The sequence below is a fragment of the Stomoxys calcitrans genome, chromosome 2 (assembly GCF_963082655.1).
Source record: "Stomoxys calcitrans chromosome 2, idStoCalc2.1, whole genome shotgun sequence".
NCBI classification, from domain to species: Eukaryota; Metazoa; Arthropoda; class Insecta; order Diptera; family Muscidae; genus Stomoxys; species Stomoxys calcitrans.
Genome location: NC_081553.1, coordinates 100,493,366 through 100,511,440, shown reverse-complemented (window position 1 = coordinate 100,511,440; position 18,075 = coordinate 100,493,366). Strand labels below are relative to the sequence as shown.

General features: G+C 41.9%; 1 protein-coding gene across 3 annotated transcripts in view; it reads left to right on the top strand.

Annotated features, from left to right (window-relative positions):
* The first annotated feature begins 208 nt into the window (after positions 1 to 208).
* LOC106093733 (uncharacterized) overlaps positions 209 to 18,075 on the top strand; it is a 42,649-nt gene continuing 24,782 nt past the window's right edge. For 2 of the 3 annotated variants that reach the window (XM_013260886.2, XM_013260870.2), the window contains exon 1: positions 209 to 493. The gene's annotated coding sequence lies outside the window, so the exon portion shown is untranslated. The remainder of the gene's footprint in view (positions 494 to 18,075) is intronic. The other variant, XM_013260878.2, reaches the window with a different exon arrangement.

Sequence of the window (18,075 nt, the reverse complement as noted above, 5' to 3'; positions counted from 1 at the left end):
GACATCCCTAAGCTTATGCAGAGAGCGCCAGAGAGCCGAATGATAGAGATCGCCTGCCACGATTAACAACTTCGTTCCAAACAAACGATCGCTTAAAATTCCTTGCCGATGTTTTCAAATGAGAGGAGAGCTTTTCAGTGGCATTTACTCACAGCAGCAGGTTGTGGTTGTGACTGCGTTGAGAGATCGGAAAATTATTGGATTTTCCCGAATAGATTAGTATTGAACGTTTAACGTGGCGGACGTGTTTTTTGCAAGAAGAACACCTCTTTACGTCTGTATGTGCGGCAGCAGTGCGGTGCGGTGCGGAGTGGATCGATCAATTATCGTGCGTATTGACTTCGAAGGCGATTTCGTTCGTTTCGTTATCACAAGAATTGTAGGAAAACCCAAAGAAAAGCTATTGCGAAGCCTACAACAAGAATTTTATGGCGGCGGCTACGACGGTGGTGTCTCAAATAGTAGATGTGAATATTCCATAAAAGAATAAAATGTGAGATTTACATTTAAACAAGAACCTTGGCAAAAAATAAATGACATATATAGATATTTACAAGTATGCCTACCTATATATATATATATGAACTCGTATATGTATATCTTACAAGGCAAAAATAAAGTTATATAAAAAATTCAAATTCCCTCTCTCCTTGGGGGCAACAAAGAGTGAAATAAAGAAAAAAAACCAAAAGTAAATTAATACAAACAAGTTTGGTGAAAATTGGAGGAAAATATCTTCATCTTACGAAGAAGAAAAGAATTTGTGAAAAAAGTGGCCATTAAAATAAAAATGTGTATACGTTCGTTGGTACCATCAGCGGTCGCCTAAGAAACGAAACGCCAGCAACGGCAGGTTTTCTCAAGAGAAACCCCTCTTATTTCGGTTTTTTTTCTAGCTTTCAAATATTTCAAAGAAATGCTGCTGTGGTGCAGACTCATTCACTAAAAACGAAGAAAAACAACAACGACATCTGAGGAAAAGTCATACACGGCTCGCCCCTAACGAAAATTGGCAACAAAGAGTGAAAGTGTTTTTCACCCGTGGGGAGGCGATCTCCCCTTCTCTCTTTTCTCTATTCTAAACGAAAGAACAACAATTAAAATATTATATTGTAGATGATGGTGGTGGTGGTGCTCTGCCTCTCGGCATTTCTGATTCAGAATTTGTGTTTATGGAGTGATTCTAAAAATTTTAAGTTTTTTTTCTGTTTTGTTTGTGGAAATAATAGCCTCCGATTTTATTCAATAAATGAGCAAACAATAAGTTTTTGTGTATATAAACAAACCAAAAAAAGAAGAAAAAAGGTAGCAAAAATAAATATATAATTCTATGAAAATTCTCAATAAATCTTAATTTTTTGTTTTCTGTGCCCTCGACTTACTGTGAGTACTGCCTTCCTTCATGGCTATGTTTATATATGGGCCAATGGATTGTTTCGCTATTGGGGTAAAATAGGTCAAGCAATCGCAATAAGTTTGCCAATCGCACTCCATTAATTATAGCCTACTTATCTGTGTGGCGTCGCTATACTCGTCGTAAGTTAAAAATTGCAAAAAACAAGATTTTAATGGACTTAGACTGATTTACCCATCTTGCAAAGGCATCGATGGTTCAGGTTTTCATACGATAACTACTATTGTAGTATAGGCCCGGCACGGGATAGCTGTGGGCACCACACAGGTCGGAACATTGAGGTCAGTTCTGTGTGGTGTTCATTGCTGTCACAAGAAGCTCCGCTGCGAGCTACCGCGTGTTCATTGCTGTCAAGAGAAGCTTAGCTGCGGATAGTGGAATGCTCCATACGGAGTTGCTGCAACGGCAGCCGCGGACAATCACCAGTATCGAGCGGAGAGTCTCAGTGAGTGGTCGGGCGGCACCAGCTCTTGCACAAATACTGGCCACACTATTCCCACGACGATCGGTCTTTTGGACCGGAACGAGCTTGTTCACATATAGGAGCTTGACGAGGATCGTCACCTCCACATGAAAATGTAACTGCAACAACAACAACTATTGTAGTATTGGATGGCGGTTATTGATTGAAATAATGATTTGTAAAGTGTTCTTAGATAAGATTATATTGGAGGGCACGTTACTTGCAACTTCGATTGCAAGCCGCTTCACTCGAAGATTTTGGATTCATTGGGTTCTCCCTAGAGGAAGTTAGAAGAGAAAAATATGGAATGGAAGATGGAAAAAAGATAGAGATACAACATAGACCAAGCCATGCAGCCAATTCAGGCCTGTACAGAACACCAGCATGACGAGGGGACTAAATGTCTGACGTGAATGCAGGCTCGGAAGGTGCAATAACCAGACAGGACTTTCAGGATACTCAGTAGTTCGAAGTCATGCCTACTCAGCCATAGAATAAGTAACGTTGTGCTCTGCGTAAAACCTGGTCATAAGGAAGTTGCCACCCTTCAGTTCAAAGTCACACGTACCTGATGGGATATTTCCGGCGTTACTACAGAAAGAGGCGGACTATCTGGCGCCTCATATGGCCAATATTTTTACAGCGTACCTAGGACTTGCATATACTCCGAAAGCCTGGCAGGAGGGTGGTGTTTATATCCAAGCCCGGCCCGGCCCGGCCAAGCCTTGCGTCCTTTCTACTCAAAACCATGGAATGTATTGTCAATACAATGATAAAGAGTAGGACATCCAGCGAAATGCTCAAATACAAACAGCATGTCTATGTCAAGGAAAGGTCGGTGGAGACTGCCCTGCACGAGTTTGTGCATAAAATAGAAGGATTCTTCGATTCCAAGACGTACATATTGGCGGTATGCATTGACATCGAGGGGGCTTTTAACAATGTGCAGACCGACACACTGATCCATTCATAAGATCAGTACCGCGTACCCGGTCTACGCGGGATTGGATAAACCCTATGCTAAGGAACAAGCGGATAAATTCTGGGTCCCATTACATAAGGATATATGGGCCGGTAGCCGAGTTGGTAGCGTACTTGGTTTACCAGTGCAGGGGTGGTGGGTTTGATTGTCGCCAGAAGCCTTGGCTTCTCGCTACTGTGGTATCACAATGGACTTAAAATTGTCTAAGTGAGTCTGTTAAGGACTGCCACTCTTACCTAATCTAACCTACATAAGAGAAAAGGTAGAACACCATAGGGGGTGGGGGACCTTTATCGCCACTCCTATGGGTGACCATCATAAATAACCTATTATGGATGCTGACTAGTACTTGTTACAATACATCTAACGGGAACAGTTATGCACAAATGCCAAAAGAATCTTGGAGATGGCATACGACTAGGCTATACCTAGGGGTATGAATGTTAACCCAGAAAAGACTGAAATCTGCCTGCTCACGAGGAAGGCGAAGGTGGGTCAATATGACGTACTACGTTTCCTCAACAGAACGATTTCAAAGTCGAATACTTAGGACAGAACAGGACAGGAAACTGAACTGGATATGTCCCATTCAGGAGCGTACCGAGAAGGCTCACTTAATTTGGGCACTGTGTAGGCGGACCGTAGACTAGAAATGGGTTCCGAATCCGAGGATAGTCAAATGGAGCCAATACTTACTTACGCCCTCAGTTGTTTGGGGGACTGCGATAGAGAAAGAGTGCAACATAGGTATAATGCAACAGAACATGTTGTCTTAGCATAGGCGAGGCGATGAGGACCACGCCCACTTGGGCAGTGGAGACTTTTCTAGATATCCGATGATTAGGTATAAGGCAGCCACTGAGGATATAAAACTTAAGGCGACGGGAAAATGGATAGAGGATAGGAGCTGGTCACACCATCGCGGTATAATAGGGGTGACGAAAGGAAACCTGGAAAGAATGTAAAAGGTTTTTGGACAGATACCTGAGACGACACTTGAGGTCGAATGCCGCCAGGCACTGCACAGGCTGGAGGGTTTGAGGGAACTCTGGAAGTTCATGCTACATGAATGGACCAGACCAGGGACTAAAATCCGTTTACGACTGCCTGACCATAATAACGCCCTCCAGGCGTAGATCTGGGAGAATATGGAATGCGTGGTGTGGTATGGTGTTAATGCGGGGACGTTGAGTGCTTATATTTTTATGGACTCTACATTGATCATTAGGGAAATAACAACCAGGACGTTAAGGCGACAAACAGTCTTGGTAGGAAGAAGATTAACGCTTTCTTTGAGGATGGCAGGATCCACATTATTTGCGTGCCGAGCCATAGACGAGTAAGAAGGAATGAAAGAGCAGATGATTTGGCAATGAAGGACAGTGGGCTTGGCTAAGCCGAAGCCTTTCGAAGCGACGTATTGCAGGTTAGGGGGGTGGGCTACCACTGTGAAATAGCAAAACGGTTAGTAGGACGGCGAAAATCCTATGGGGAGATCCGGATCGTGAGAGGACGAGGCTATTACTGAAAGGAAGAAAGAAGGTCAGTATAGCTTTCGGTATCATAACAGGATACATAGGACTGCGACCACACTTATGCAAAATCGCTGCGGCAAGTGATAACATTTGTAGAGCATGTGGAGAAGATGATTGCACAGTGGCAAAAAGTTAAAAAAAAACTAGTAGAAAATTTTGATGGTTTCAAAATCGGCATTTTTTAGTAAACTTGTTTGGAGGTAATGGATATTGTTAGGTGGAGGCCACCGTAAAGCAGAGGTAAACATGTCCGCCTATGACGCTGAACGCCTGGGTTCGAATCCTGGCGAGACCATCAGAAAAAATTTTCAGCGGTGGTTTTCCCCTCCTAATGCTGGCAACATTTGTGAGGTACGATGCCATGTAAAACTTTTCTCCAAAGAGGTGTCGTACTGCGGCACGCCGTTCGAACTCGGCTATAAAAAGAAGGCCCCTTATCATTGAGCTTAAAATCGGACTGCACTCATTGATATGTGAGAAGTTTGCCCCTGTTCCTTAGCGGAACGTTCATGGGCAAAATTTGCATTTTGCATTTGGATATTGTTAGGTACAAACAACTTTTTGGTTTTAGGGGACATATGGACTAAAAAACATAAACCCAAAAGGCAGATCTGGGCTTTGGAATTTCCGAACTCGAGGGTTTTTCCAATTAAAAAAATGTCTATTTTTAAGTACATATAGCACCCGTTTGTGTCGTCATATCTTGCTCTAATTGCACTTATAATGCATCTACAATATATCTTCTTCACAAAAGAAACAAAATCAAGGTATTTGAGCAAGTTTTTTCAATAAAGACAGTTCAATGACAAATTTTGACAAAAAAAAGACTTCCAAACTGTTTAACTTTTAATTTTGCAGGTATACCAAACTCAGACATGGCCTGAAATATCTTTGAAAGCAAGGGCTGTCGAAGGCGGCTTTCGAAGTCAACAAAATGATGATAGGGTTTAATTTGTCCTTCTCGGGGTTTTTTTTCCAGGATTTGGCGCAGTGTAAATATCTGGTCTATGGTGGATTTACCAGGTCTGAAGCCACACGGATAGGGCCCAATTATTGCGCTGAATTTAGGCTTTAATCTTTCACAAAGTACTCTCGACAGTATCTTATATGTGATGGAGAGGAGACATATTCCTCAGAAGTTGGGACATACCGTCTTGTGCGGGAAATAGTATGTTCAGATTCCAATCATCTGCAAATCATAGAAAAATGACACAGGCGAGCTGATGCATATGCCTTATCAGCGTGTCGCCACCGGCAACCCATCAGCTCCTGTTCCCTTAAAGTTTTTCAGCCGGGTTACTGCTACGTGGACCTCGTCTTGTATAGGTGCTATACATGCTATGCCATCATCAGGGTTTAGTTCTGCGGTATATTCATGGCCACCTTCATCGAATACCAGCAGCTGGGAAAAGTATTATTTCCACATTCTCAGCATACTATCTGTATTAGTTACCAGATTTCCTTCTTTGTCTCTGCGGGAGGATGTGTCGATACCAAAGCCATCGGTTTGATGTTTAATTCTTTGGTAGAATGATCATCTAGCTCCCGAACATCCCGATTTGCTTATACTCACGTCTTTCCATTTCCTTCTTTTTCTTGCGGAATATACGTTTCTCCTCTCTCATTTTCTTCCGATACCTCTCCTTCATATGGATCGTTGCTATTGACTCTTTTGCCATTATATTGGGTTGCCCAAATAGTAATTGCGGATTTTTTAAAAGAAAGTAAATGCATTTTTAATAAAACTTAGAATAAACTTTAATCAAATATACTTCTTTTACACTTTTTTTCTAAAGCAAGCTAAAAGTAACAGCTGATAACTGACAGAAGAAAGATTGCAATTACAGAGTCACAAGCTGTGAAAAAATTTGTCAACGCCGACTATTTGAAAAATCCGCAATTATTTTGGAAAATCCTACCAAAAATTGAGATCAGCCTACCAACCTACCAAGAGAATAAAAATCTACCAATTTTGGTAGGAGCTTACCAAAAACGGCAACACTACTCATGACATGGCTTATCGGGGGCGCAATTCTCATCCGATTAGGCTGAAATTTGGCACGTGGTGTTTTGGTATCACTTGCAACAACTGTTCTAAGTATGGCTCAAATCGGTTCATAACCTGATATAGCTGCCATATAAACCGATCTTGGATCTTGACTTCTTGAGCCACTAGAGGGCGCAATTCTTATCCGATTTGGCTGAGATATTACCCAATGACTTCTACTATGGTCTTCAACATTCAGTACACTTATGGTAATCTTTGTTTGCCCAAAAAGAGATACCGCGTAAAGAACTTGACAAATGCGATCCCTGGTGGAGGGTATATAAGATTTGGCCCTGCCGAACTTAGAACACTTTTACTTGTTTTAAATCTATCTGAGATGATCGTCACGTACTTGTCCCTGTTATTGCATGCCATGCCGCTCTTGAGCTTGGCTGTATGCGTTTGTGTGTATAGTATTCGGTTGTGATGGTCTGTGGTCTGTTAGTTACTTTATACGGCATGACCTAAGAGGACAATGGCATACTGTCACAGAGATCAAGGCTTCATTCAATGCAGCTTGGGCCGCACAAGCTTAGTTCTAATCAAGTGTGCCGTAACATGGAGTTTAATACTGTGGCCGAACTTAGAGATGGTTCCAAAAGTTGATGATTTGGATGGTCTCTGCGATAACAGCCCAAAAGGTATCGCTTAGATAGCATGGAGTCCACGTGGGAATTGCTTTGTACGTTGTCGACAAGGTTTATTTTTTAGCAGCCTGCAAGCGACTTGAGGACCTTGTTTCTACATTTGACTTTATCGCAAATTGCTGTGGCATGCGAGGAGAATTTGTAAGAGCTGTCAAATGTGACACCAAGTATTTTGTCTACCATCAATTTAAGCTCCCAACGCACCTCATGCGTGTATGTAGTGAACAATGTGGTGGAAGACATCTTCAATTTTCTTGCAGCGAAATAAGAGGCAAGTTCGTTGAGGTAGATGTTTGACCTAACGTACAATCGTCCGCATATGATGCGATCTCTATGCCGTCTGGAGGTGGTGGAATAAAGGATAGATAAAGGTTAAACAGTGCCGGAGATATAACCCCGCTTTGGGGAACTCCATGTTTCACTCTACGGTGATTCGATTTCTTATCACTAAATTCCACAAATGACTGGCGACCACACGGACAATTCGCGAACCAGCGTTTCAATCCTGGGTGGAGGGACGTATTAGCGATGTCCTCAAAGAGTTTGGCATGGCTGACCGTGTCGAATGCCTTTGATAGGTCCAGTGCTCGGCTGATTGAAGCCACGGCAAATGTGTGCGGTGGTGGCATGCAAATCAGTTGTTGTGGTAGCAGTCTTCGAAATCCATGCTGATGCTCGGAATGGAAATTCTCCAGCGATGCACGGGAGGAGTAGCCCTTCAAGCGTCTTGGCTACTGGGGAGAGAAGAGAGGTCGGTCTGTACGACTCCCCCTTACTCGGATCCTTTTCAGGCTTTAATAGTGGATCACTCAGCCCATCTTCCAGACATCTGGTACTATAAGAGTGTTCAAAGACAGGCAGGGGACAGTAGTAAGTTACTCGACTCCATGTTGATCCAGATTTTTCAGCATCAGTGTAATGATTCCGTCGGGGCCCAAGGCCTTGGATGACTTGGCGCCACGGATGACATTCGTAACCTCGTCCATGGTGAGCTGTGACGGCTGTTCTTCGGCTCGGAGACTACTGATACGACGAATGGCTCTCCTCCTAGCCCTGTCACAATAAATTGACGGTTGAACAACCTGGTGCACCTCTTCGGATAAGTCACGGTTACGTCGCCAAAAGTGACTGAGGTCCTGTCGTCCCGTCTACCGGGGTTTAAGAGTACCTAAGTTACATTGCTCCAAGTGTTCCAGCCACAAATTTCGCTTATGTTCGTTGATTACCCTGTAAGCTTCCAGATTCAGCTCGCTAATTCTGGGGTTAGTGGGTTCCGTGCAATGGAACCCATGACGCTCATCTGCGACTACTACTGCCTGCGCCGGGAAATTGGGCTGCACTTAGGGTATTTGACCGGCTGGTATAGAGCGAGCGGCTGCCGCGTTAATGATGTCTTGGAATTCCCTCCTGGCAACTAGCACATTTGAGGGAGGTGTCAGTTCACTCAAGCGGTGTTTGGTGTACTCTCTGAAGCCGACCCAATCGGTCTTCTTTTGATTGATAAACTTTCGGCGCTCAGAGGTTAAGAAGTCGGGTGGTCGGTCGATGGGGAGAATTATGGTGGTCTGACCCCAAAGAAATGACGGCTTGCTAGGTTATGTCACTCGGGAGATCGGGGAATGCAATGGAAATGTCTGGCGAGCTGCTACACCTGCTCGTAATCCTAGTGGGGTCATCCTCATTCACCGTGCAAAACGAGGAGCCTTCAATCAGCTCAGCGAGGCTGTGTCCCGCAGGTCGTTACCTAGGGGAGAATACGCATTAAAGTCTCCTAGAACCAGACGATTATGACCAGATAGTAGGCCACTTATGTGTAGCTTGGCCGTTAATTGGGACACAGCCACCAACCGGTGTCTGTGTCCCAATACACGTTGCAAAGCTCTATCTCGGCAGTACCGGACCTGACTGCTATCCCCATGCACTGCATGTAGGGGTCACTAGCGCTAAGCGCAAGCGAGATGGGTCTATACTGCACGGAATGGTGTATCACGAAGGCCAGTCCCCCACCTCCATTTCTTAATTCGATCCTTACGTAGCACATTGTATCCGTGATAATTGTGCAAGCTGCAGGTGCTGGTCAGCTTTGTCTCCTACATCGCTGCAAACAATATGTTCTTTCGATTCATAAAATCCACAATATCGTCGATCTTGCCACGGGGAACTTTGCAATTCAATTGCAAAAATGATACACTTCCCGGCACTGGGCCGGCAATATTGGGGCTGGGATGGTACTGTTGCGTATATTGTTGCACGGGAGTGATCGGGGTGATTACATAGTCCGACGACAAGGACGCAGAAGACGACGACGATGACGGTTGTGACACATTGCTTTCTATGTTCGCACAGCACCTTGCAACATATTTAGTGAGACAATACTCTCACAGTGACGTAAGGCCACCATGCATCGGTTACATCTCACCGACACCGACCGATGATGGATGCGGTTCTAGCAAACCTAACAAAACCAGGGTCCGGACTTCTTTTCAATCTCGGCACGGACCAGAAGCGTGCGGAGAAGGCACTCCGGAATGTGCCTCTCCCATGACGAAAAAAGGACGAACACGTACACTGAGGCGGCAGCCCTTGCCGATGAAGGATTCCATAGGGTCAGTCCGGTGCGTACAACCGGCTGCCATGGGTGGCGTTTTGTGATTTTTGTCTGTGTTGGATTTACAAGGCCTAAAACCACTGTGATAGGGGTCAATTATCTCATTGACTTGGAGTATAATCTCTCACACAGTACGCTCGAAAGTATCTTGTATGCTATGGAAGGGAGAATTTTTCCTATGTGGTTGGCACATTCTGTCTGGTCTTCTTTCTTGTGTATGGGATATAGTTCGAGGAGGTTCCAATCATCGGTATACTGTCATCTAGCCAGATTGCGCTAGATGATTGAATCCTGGCAGGTGGTTTTCCCCTTTCAATGCTGACAACATTTGTGAGTTACTATGCCATGTAAAACTTCTCTCCAAAGAGGTGTCGCACTGCGGCACGCCGTTCGGATTCGGCTATAAAATGGAGGCCCCTTACCATTGAGCTTAAAACTTGAATCAGAGTGCACTCATCGATATGTGAGAATTTTGCCCCTGCTCCTTAGTAGAATGTTTATGGGCAAAATTTGCAATTTGCATTTGCCAACCATCGGCTGCACCTGCCTTGTTGTGCCTTAGCCGGATTACAGCAATGTATACCTCATAATGTGTAAGCGGTATACATTATAGACCATCAGACCATCCTCGTCACCGCAACTATCGAATAACAGATATTGGGAACAAATTTATTTCCATATCCTAAGCATATTTTCGGTATCTATTTCTATATTTCCTTTTCTGCCTCTATCATCAATAAGTTTAGGAGTATTTTTTAAGTGGCTACATTTAGATTTCGTTTGAAAGTTAGCGTGCTTTCAACAGACAGACAAATGGCAAAACCATGTTCTTATAAAGCGGTATAGAAACGATTTCCCTTTTATGCTATCGACTGAATTGTTTAGTTTTTAGGGCCTTCTGAAGTCATCATAAAATTACGTCAATTATGACATTATTTTGTTTACTTTCGTTTTGAGGGGGAGGGGGTATATGCACTCTATTATTAAAAGGTTTCAAATTATTAAGACCTAAATGGGTGATGATGCTCTCATCGGGTGTGGAAATATTTACATGAGTGGCCCTAATTTTGGCCATGAAGTATTAGTTTTTTTTTCTTCCCCAGCCTCATTCCACATTTTCCATGGGAAAAATGTCTTAAAATTTTCTTGTAAGTAGCCCATATATACCTACATACATTCATAGTCGCACATGTACGTCAGTTCACAATGAATTGAGTAGAATATGAGAAGGTTTTAACAGCAACTTTTTGACTTGGTTTTTTTTTCGCTTCACTTTAATGATGCGTTAAGTTTTTCCATTCCAAATTCAAATTTGGAATGTTTTCACATTGGCCGGAAAATGTGAATATTTTCTTCTGCAAATTGATGTGTGTGTGTGTGTGAGCGAATGGAAAAACGTGCTTTTTTCCCAAGAAATTAATTTTCGATGCCTGTAAGACATATAGGTACATGTGTGCGTCGTTGTGGAGCGACTTGTGGTGCTCGGTGTATCGGTCTTTTTTGGACGTAATATTTATTTACGTTGGTTTTGCGAGCCATGAGCCGTTTTATATGGACCATATTGTTTTCTTTCCCCCGCAGAACCATCGCATTCTTTGCTTAAGTGTTCTTCACACTACTGAACACGTAGCAATGATGATGATGATGATGCTTTTCACATTAAACTGGGTCATCAAATATGTTTAGAGTGGTCATAAATATCTGTATATTAGAATAAATTTGCATTGTCATTATGATGTAAACTAGAAAAACGTAGGATAAGATATTGATTAAATAGCTTCTGAAGTTAGTGATTTGTAGAAATCGGATTTTAATGCCAAATAATGTCATGTATTTGTGTGTGTTGCCATTGGCTATCACAGACCGTCTGTGCTATTAACCAAACTCAACATAGATCTACCAGCGCCTTTATATTCCGCGTTCCTGTACCTATTTCTGACACTTAGTTTCAAACTGTCTTTTCCGCTTGGTATTTCAATCGGAGTTTTGACTTCCCCTTCAACGTTTATCATCAAAAGACTTCATAGCTGGAGTTTCTGTATACATTCTGATAATAACATGACCTAGCCAACGCAATTATATTTTGTAACCTACAATACCAACGTCATGGTTGATATGACGCAGATATTTTTCCTTCAATACGGATATGTCCATACATTTTACGAAGAATCCTCCTCTCAAACACTCCAAATACACTCTCGTCTAGTTTCGCAAGTACTTTTGCTTTGGAACCATATGTACGAAAGCTGTTATATAAATCTCTGGTCTAATAATGAAAATGCAAATTTTCATCATCAAAAATGGTTTTGTTGTTTTTCAAAGTATCCTCCAGCATGATTTATATACTTTTGCATGCTCTTAAACCATTTGTGAAGGCACTTTTTCCACCACGATTAATGCACTTCCAAAAGATGGTTATTGAACGCTTCAACAGCATTTTCTGGCGACGAAAATCATCGCCCACTGATTTTTATACCCCCCATCATAGGATGGGGGTATTCTTATCTAGTCATTCCGTTTGTAACACCCCGAAATATTCGTCTAAAACGCAATAAAGTATATATATTCTTGATCGTCATGACGTTCTGAGTCGATCTAGTCGTGTCCGTCCATCCGTCCGTCTGTCGAAATCACGATAGAGGTCGGAAGCGTAAAGCTAGACGCTTGAAATTTTGCACAGATACTTAATATCGATGTAGGTCTTTGGGGATTGCAAATGGACCATATCGGTTCAGATTTAGATATAACTCCCATATAAACCAATCTCCCGATTTGATTTCATGAGCCCCTGGAAGCCGCAATTTTTGTCCGATTTGGTTGACATTTTGCATGTGGTGTTCTGCCTATATGTGGGAACTATATCAAGAACCTGATATAGTTCCCACATAAACCGATCTCCCGATTTGACTTCCGATTTGGCTGAAATTTTGCGTGTGGTGTTCTGTTACGACTTGCATTAAGTGTGCCAAGTACGGTACAAATCGGTCAAAAACCTGATATAGCTCCCATATAAACCGATCTTCCGCAATTTTGTGTCCGATTTGGCTGAAAATTTGCAGGTGATGTTCTGTTATGACTTCCAATAACTGTGCCAAGTTCGGTCCAAATCGGTCTTTTACCTGATATAGCTCCCATATAAACCGATCGCCCGATTCGACTCCTTAAGTCCTTACAAGCCGCAATTTTTGTCCGATTAGGCTGAAATTTTTGGTATGTAGAGTAAAATTATGCCCTACAACTTAATTTATTTTGTATAAATTTTTAGTAGACTCCATGGTGGTGGGTTCCCAAGATTCGGCCCGGCCGAACTTAGCTCGCTTTTACTTGTTATCTTATTATGCAGAAATAAAAGGAAGTCATTGGCTTCCACATTAGGGCTGTACAGCGTATGACCCATTAATTCGATGTTTTTGGTCGGTCAAAAAGGCGCTGGTTTGAGCCGATGTGTGAGAGCTCGCATTGTCATGATGAACAATAATTCATCTTCTCTTGTTCGTTTTTCAAATTTCTCCCAAGACTTCAGGCAATTAAATTGTGATGTAGCATTCAGAATTGACCGTCCTACGTTGCTCAAGCGGAACCGTCGCCTCATGACCAGTTTTGCCAAAGAAACAGGCGAAGTTCTTCTTTTACAAGCAACTTTCGTTGGATTTGGCTCGTCTTCGAAGACCCTCATGGTGGATTGTTGTTTTGTTTTGGCCTCATATGCATAGAATCTTGTAAACGTATTATGAAGCACCGCGATAGATTTTATCAACATTTCTTCGATTTTCAAATTGTGCGGAATCCAACGAAAATAAACCTTTTTTACGACAAGGTGTCCATGCTATATCGAATATATGCTGGTGGAAGAAATGCCCACAGATGCCTCTTTCTTAGGGTATGCTACATGACGATCTTGCATTAGAAGTTCACGCACGGCATCAACGTTCTGTGGTACAATGGCCGTTTTTGGACCACATTCAAGGATTTCGACTTTGAGCAGGCGTCGGTTACGACTGAATTCACTATATCAGTTTTTCACAATGCTATGGGTTGCCCAAAAAGTAATTGCGATTTCATATAGTCGGCGTTGACAAATTTTTTCACAGCTTCTAACTCTGTAATTGCATTCTTTCTTCTGTCAGTTACCAGCTGTTACTTTTAGCTTGCTTTAGAAAAAAAGTGCAATAAAAGTATATTTGATTAAAGTTTATTCTAAGTTTTATTAAAAATGCATTTACTTTCTTTTAAAAAATCCGCAATTACTTTTTGGGCAACCCAATATAATATGGTGCTTGATTGCCATACAAAGATGCTCTCTTGTAGTGATAATCCATGCCGAATGTTGTGAAAATGGTTGCACAAAAATATTCAAGAGTTAATAATGGATAATATGTTAAGAGCTATAGGAAAGCTCTTAAAATGCATGAAATCTTTATTTGAATCGATAGTACATGTGGCACCGCCTTGTTGAAACCACATGTCATGCAAGTCAAGCTATTGTATTTTGGACAAAAAAAAGTTGGATATAATCTCACGATAGCGCTCACCAATCACAGTTACATAAGGATTCGAATCATTTTTGAAGAAGTACGGTCCAATGATGCCACCAGCCCATAAACCGCACCAAACGGTGACTTTTTCTGTATGCATTGGTAGCTCTTGCAATGCTTCTGGCTGATATTCACTCTTAAATCCACAATAAATCTGCTAATTTAAGTACCCATTGCGCCAAAAATGAGTTTCGTCGTAAAATGGAAGGAACGTGCGACGAACTTTCTTAACAGAGCACGCATTTTGATAAAAAAATTCAAACGTTGTTCGATTGTAAGACAATTATACACCAAACTGAAGATGTTTGACAGTGAAACAAATCACGAAACGTGCGTGAGCTGTTTAAACCAATGTTGCTAAAAAATCACCCTTTACCATTTTTTTTGTCAAATTAATTTTTTTAAGTCTCTGTAAACAACACTACTGATGGTCGTACGTGAAAACGTTCTGAGTACGAATATGCTAGAAAATGTCAAACTTTCCAATGGAAATGTCAGATTGCACCTGGCAACACTTGATGTTGCCTAGGCCAAAAACATATATAGTATAACGTATAACGAGAGTGACTTATTCCTGAAGTGCCTGCTCGTGAACTCCCTAAGTCGTAGCTATTAGCCAATATTTAGGTTAAGTTAGGTTATGTTAGGTAAAAGTGTCAGTCTTTTAAAGACACACTTTGACAATTTTAAGTCCATTGTCATACGACTGTAGCGACAGACTAAGGCCTCTGGTGGGAATCGAAACCACGAATCCTGCTCTGGCAATCCGAGCACGCTACTAACTCAGTTACCGGGGTAATATTTACTGTGTTTTGTTTTAGTTCTATAAAGTGAAAATCACGATTTATCGGTTGTTATTATCTGTTATCGTATGATATCGATAACTATCCAGTGAAACACCTCTTTGGGGAGAAATTTTTACATGAAACTTTTTCTAATGTCAAAGGCGGACATGCTAACCTCTGCACTGCGGTCGCCTCCCATAAAATTATAGGTACCAAGATTTTCTGCTTGCCCGGGTTTACAGAGCTTTCCGAACGTTGTTATCATCCACTTTGTATTATCTTTATTTACTGCCAGATTCACTTTATCTGCCACTTCTTTGAACTTTTTAAAGGCTGCAGTTACGGCTTCCGATTACCGACCGATATCGTTGACATAGGTGAGCAGCATGTGGTCTTTTGTGAATAGTTGTTGTTCGCGTTGTAGCCACTGTGGAAGTAGCGATCATCGTCAAGCTTTTATAGGTGAGCAAGCTCGTTCCGGTCCATGGGACAGATTGCCGCGGGAACAGTATGGCCATTGGTTATTTAAAGGCGCCAATAACTCGTCTTGTCATATCGAGCATCATAGGCACTCAGCACCTAAGCAAGAGCGGGTGCCACCCGGCCACTCAGTGGCCGGGTGGCCGCAACCTTCGGAGGCGACCAGTAGCACTCAGCTGTGCTTTTTATGATGACGATGAACACCACACAGACCGTAGCTAAAAGTACCAGATTGTGTGGTGCTCATAGTCACTCCGTGATTACACGATAAGCTGTCTCCCTGTCTGAAATCTCGTTTGGCATTGACCTCATTCCATATTCAAACTGAGTAATGTGTGTCCGCTAGCGACATTCTGCAGCCTTTTAACTTTTGCAGGGCTACACAGTCATGTATTGAAATACCTTTAAATGTATAGAGCTTTGCATTCGAAGAAACGAGGCGAATTTACCAAATATAAAAATAGAGTTGATAGACCCTACTATCTCATTGACTTTCGATTTTATCTCACTTACAGTACTCTCGAAACTTTTTCCTCTGTAGTAAGCACTTACTGTCATGTCTGTCCGGGTATGCTTTCTTTTTGCCAAACAAGCATGTATACCTAAAACCCAGCTGAGCCTAACAGTCGTCCCCATTATTCGTAAAAGCTCCTTGCATCTTTTAATCAGTCTTGAGCTCATACGTCCCGATGCCTGACTCTTCAGCGCCGCCTTACTTTGCACGCATATTGTGACAGCCCAATTGGTCAGACGCTTCCGCTCGAAATAGTGTAGGTTCCTTCAGGAAAGCAAAACCCTTTAGCAGAAACCTATATGATTATCAGATTCCAAGGAACTCAATGAAGACTCCTGCCCCGGCATTTTCATCCAATTTAGACCCACCTTAGTATACAGAAGGTCCCGGGAAAGACGGGGAACCCGTTTCGGGAAAACGACATGGAAACCGTCAACGCATTGTCTCCGGTTTTCAGTTCATCAGTCAATCTATAGGCTCCTGCTGCCTTGTTGTTCTTCAGGCGGGTTGCTGATACGTAGATCTCATTCTTACTAGGCCATATACATTTTATAAAGGGTGATTTTTTAGCTATTATCTTTCTGGCAACACTGGTTTAAACAACTCACGCACGTTTCGTGTTTTGTTTCACTGACAAACATCTTCAGTTTTGTCTATAGTTTAACCACGAAACGTCTTACAAACGAATAACGCTTGCAAATAATTGAATTTTATGATCAAAATGCGTGCTCTGTTAAGAGAGTTCATTGGGCGCTTCTTCCATTTCACAACGAACCTCATTTTTGGCTCAATGGCGGAGCCTCCCGAGATGGGTGGTGCGATTTAGGAGAAAAATTTGTATGCTTTCTTACAGCCACCTAAAAACAAAAGTTTGGTATTCAAATTTTGGATGGTGTACCTTGAGGGGACAAGTGTGTGGGGGACCACCCCACCCAAAAAAAAAATTCTAAATCGGACATACATATCTAACAATGGTAATATGGGGCTCAAATGAAAGCTATTTTAGAGTAGAGCACGAATTTGATATCCACTTTCGGGACCAAGCTTCTGGGGGTCCATGGCTTCTCCAAAAAAACCAACCAAATAGGACTTATTTACTGACCATGGCAATATGGGGCTCATATAAAAGGTATTTGAGTGTAGAATAAGAATCTTATATCCAAATGTTGGACCAAGTGTTTGGCGGGCCGCCAATCCCCAAAACCATTTAGGAGCAGAGCACGAATCAACATACGGTACCAACTGTCTAGAGGATGTCCCACCGCCATGACAACCACCAAATAAGATGTATTTTCTAACCATGACAATTTGGGGCTCAAAGAGAGTGAAGCACGATGATGATAGTTTTTAGGACCCACCCCCTAAATCGGACATATTTGTTGACTATTGCGATAATATAAGTTATTTGAGATAAGAAAACTAAATTGATATCCAATTTAGGAGACAAGTGTTTGGGGATGCCTCATTTTATAACCCCCCCCCCCCATTTACCAATGACAATATGGGGTTTAAATAAATGGTATTTGAGAGTAGAGCACTATGATGATATTTTTTCAGAGCTAAGTGTTTGGGGGACCCCCCCCACCTCCTAAAACACCCCTAAATCGGACATACACATATCTTGGCAATATTAGGCTCAAATAAAATCAAATCCCCATGAGAATATTGGGCTCAAATAAAGACTTTTAAGAATGGAGTACATCTATCATCCAAACTTAAATGACCCTAAACCCTTCAAGCGAACTCATAGACCAATTAAGATCATATGGAATTTAAATAAATGCATTTATGTATATTGTTATATTGTTAGTCTAGCGATATACATATACCGACAAGCGACATATACATAGAATGGTATTTCACTAAAAGCTCTTTAATTGTCGAAACTATTTGCGGATTTTTAATATAGTCGGCGTTGAAAAATTTTTTCACAGCTTGTGACTCTGTAATTGTATTCTTTCTTCTGTCAGTTATCAGCTGTTACTTTTAGCTTGCTTTAGAAAAAAAGTGTAAAAAAAAGTATATTTGATTAAAGTTCGTTCTAAGTTTTATTAAAAATGCTTTT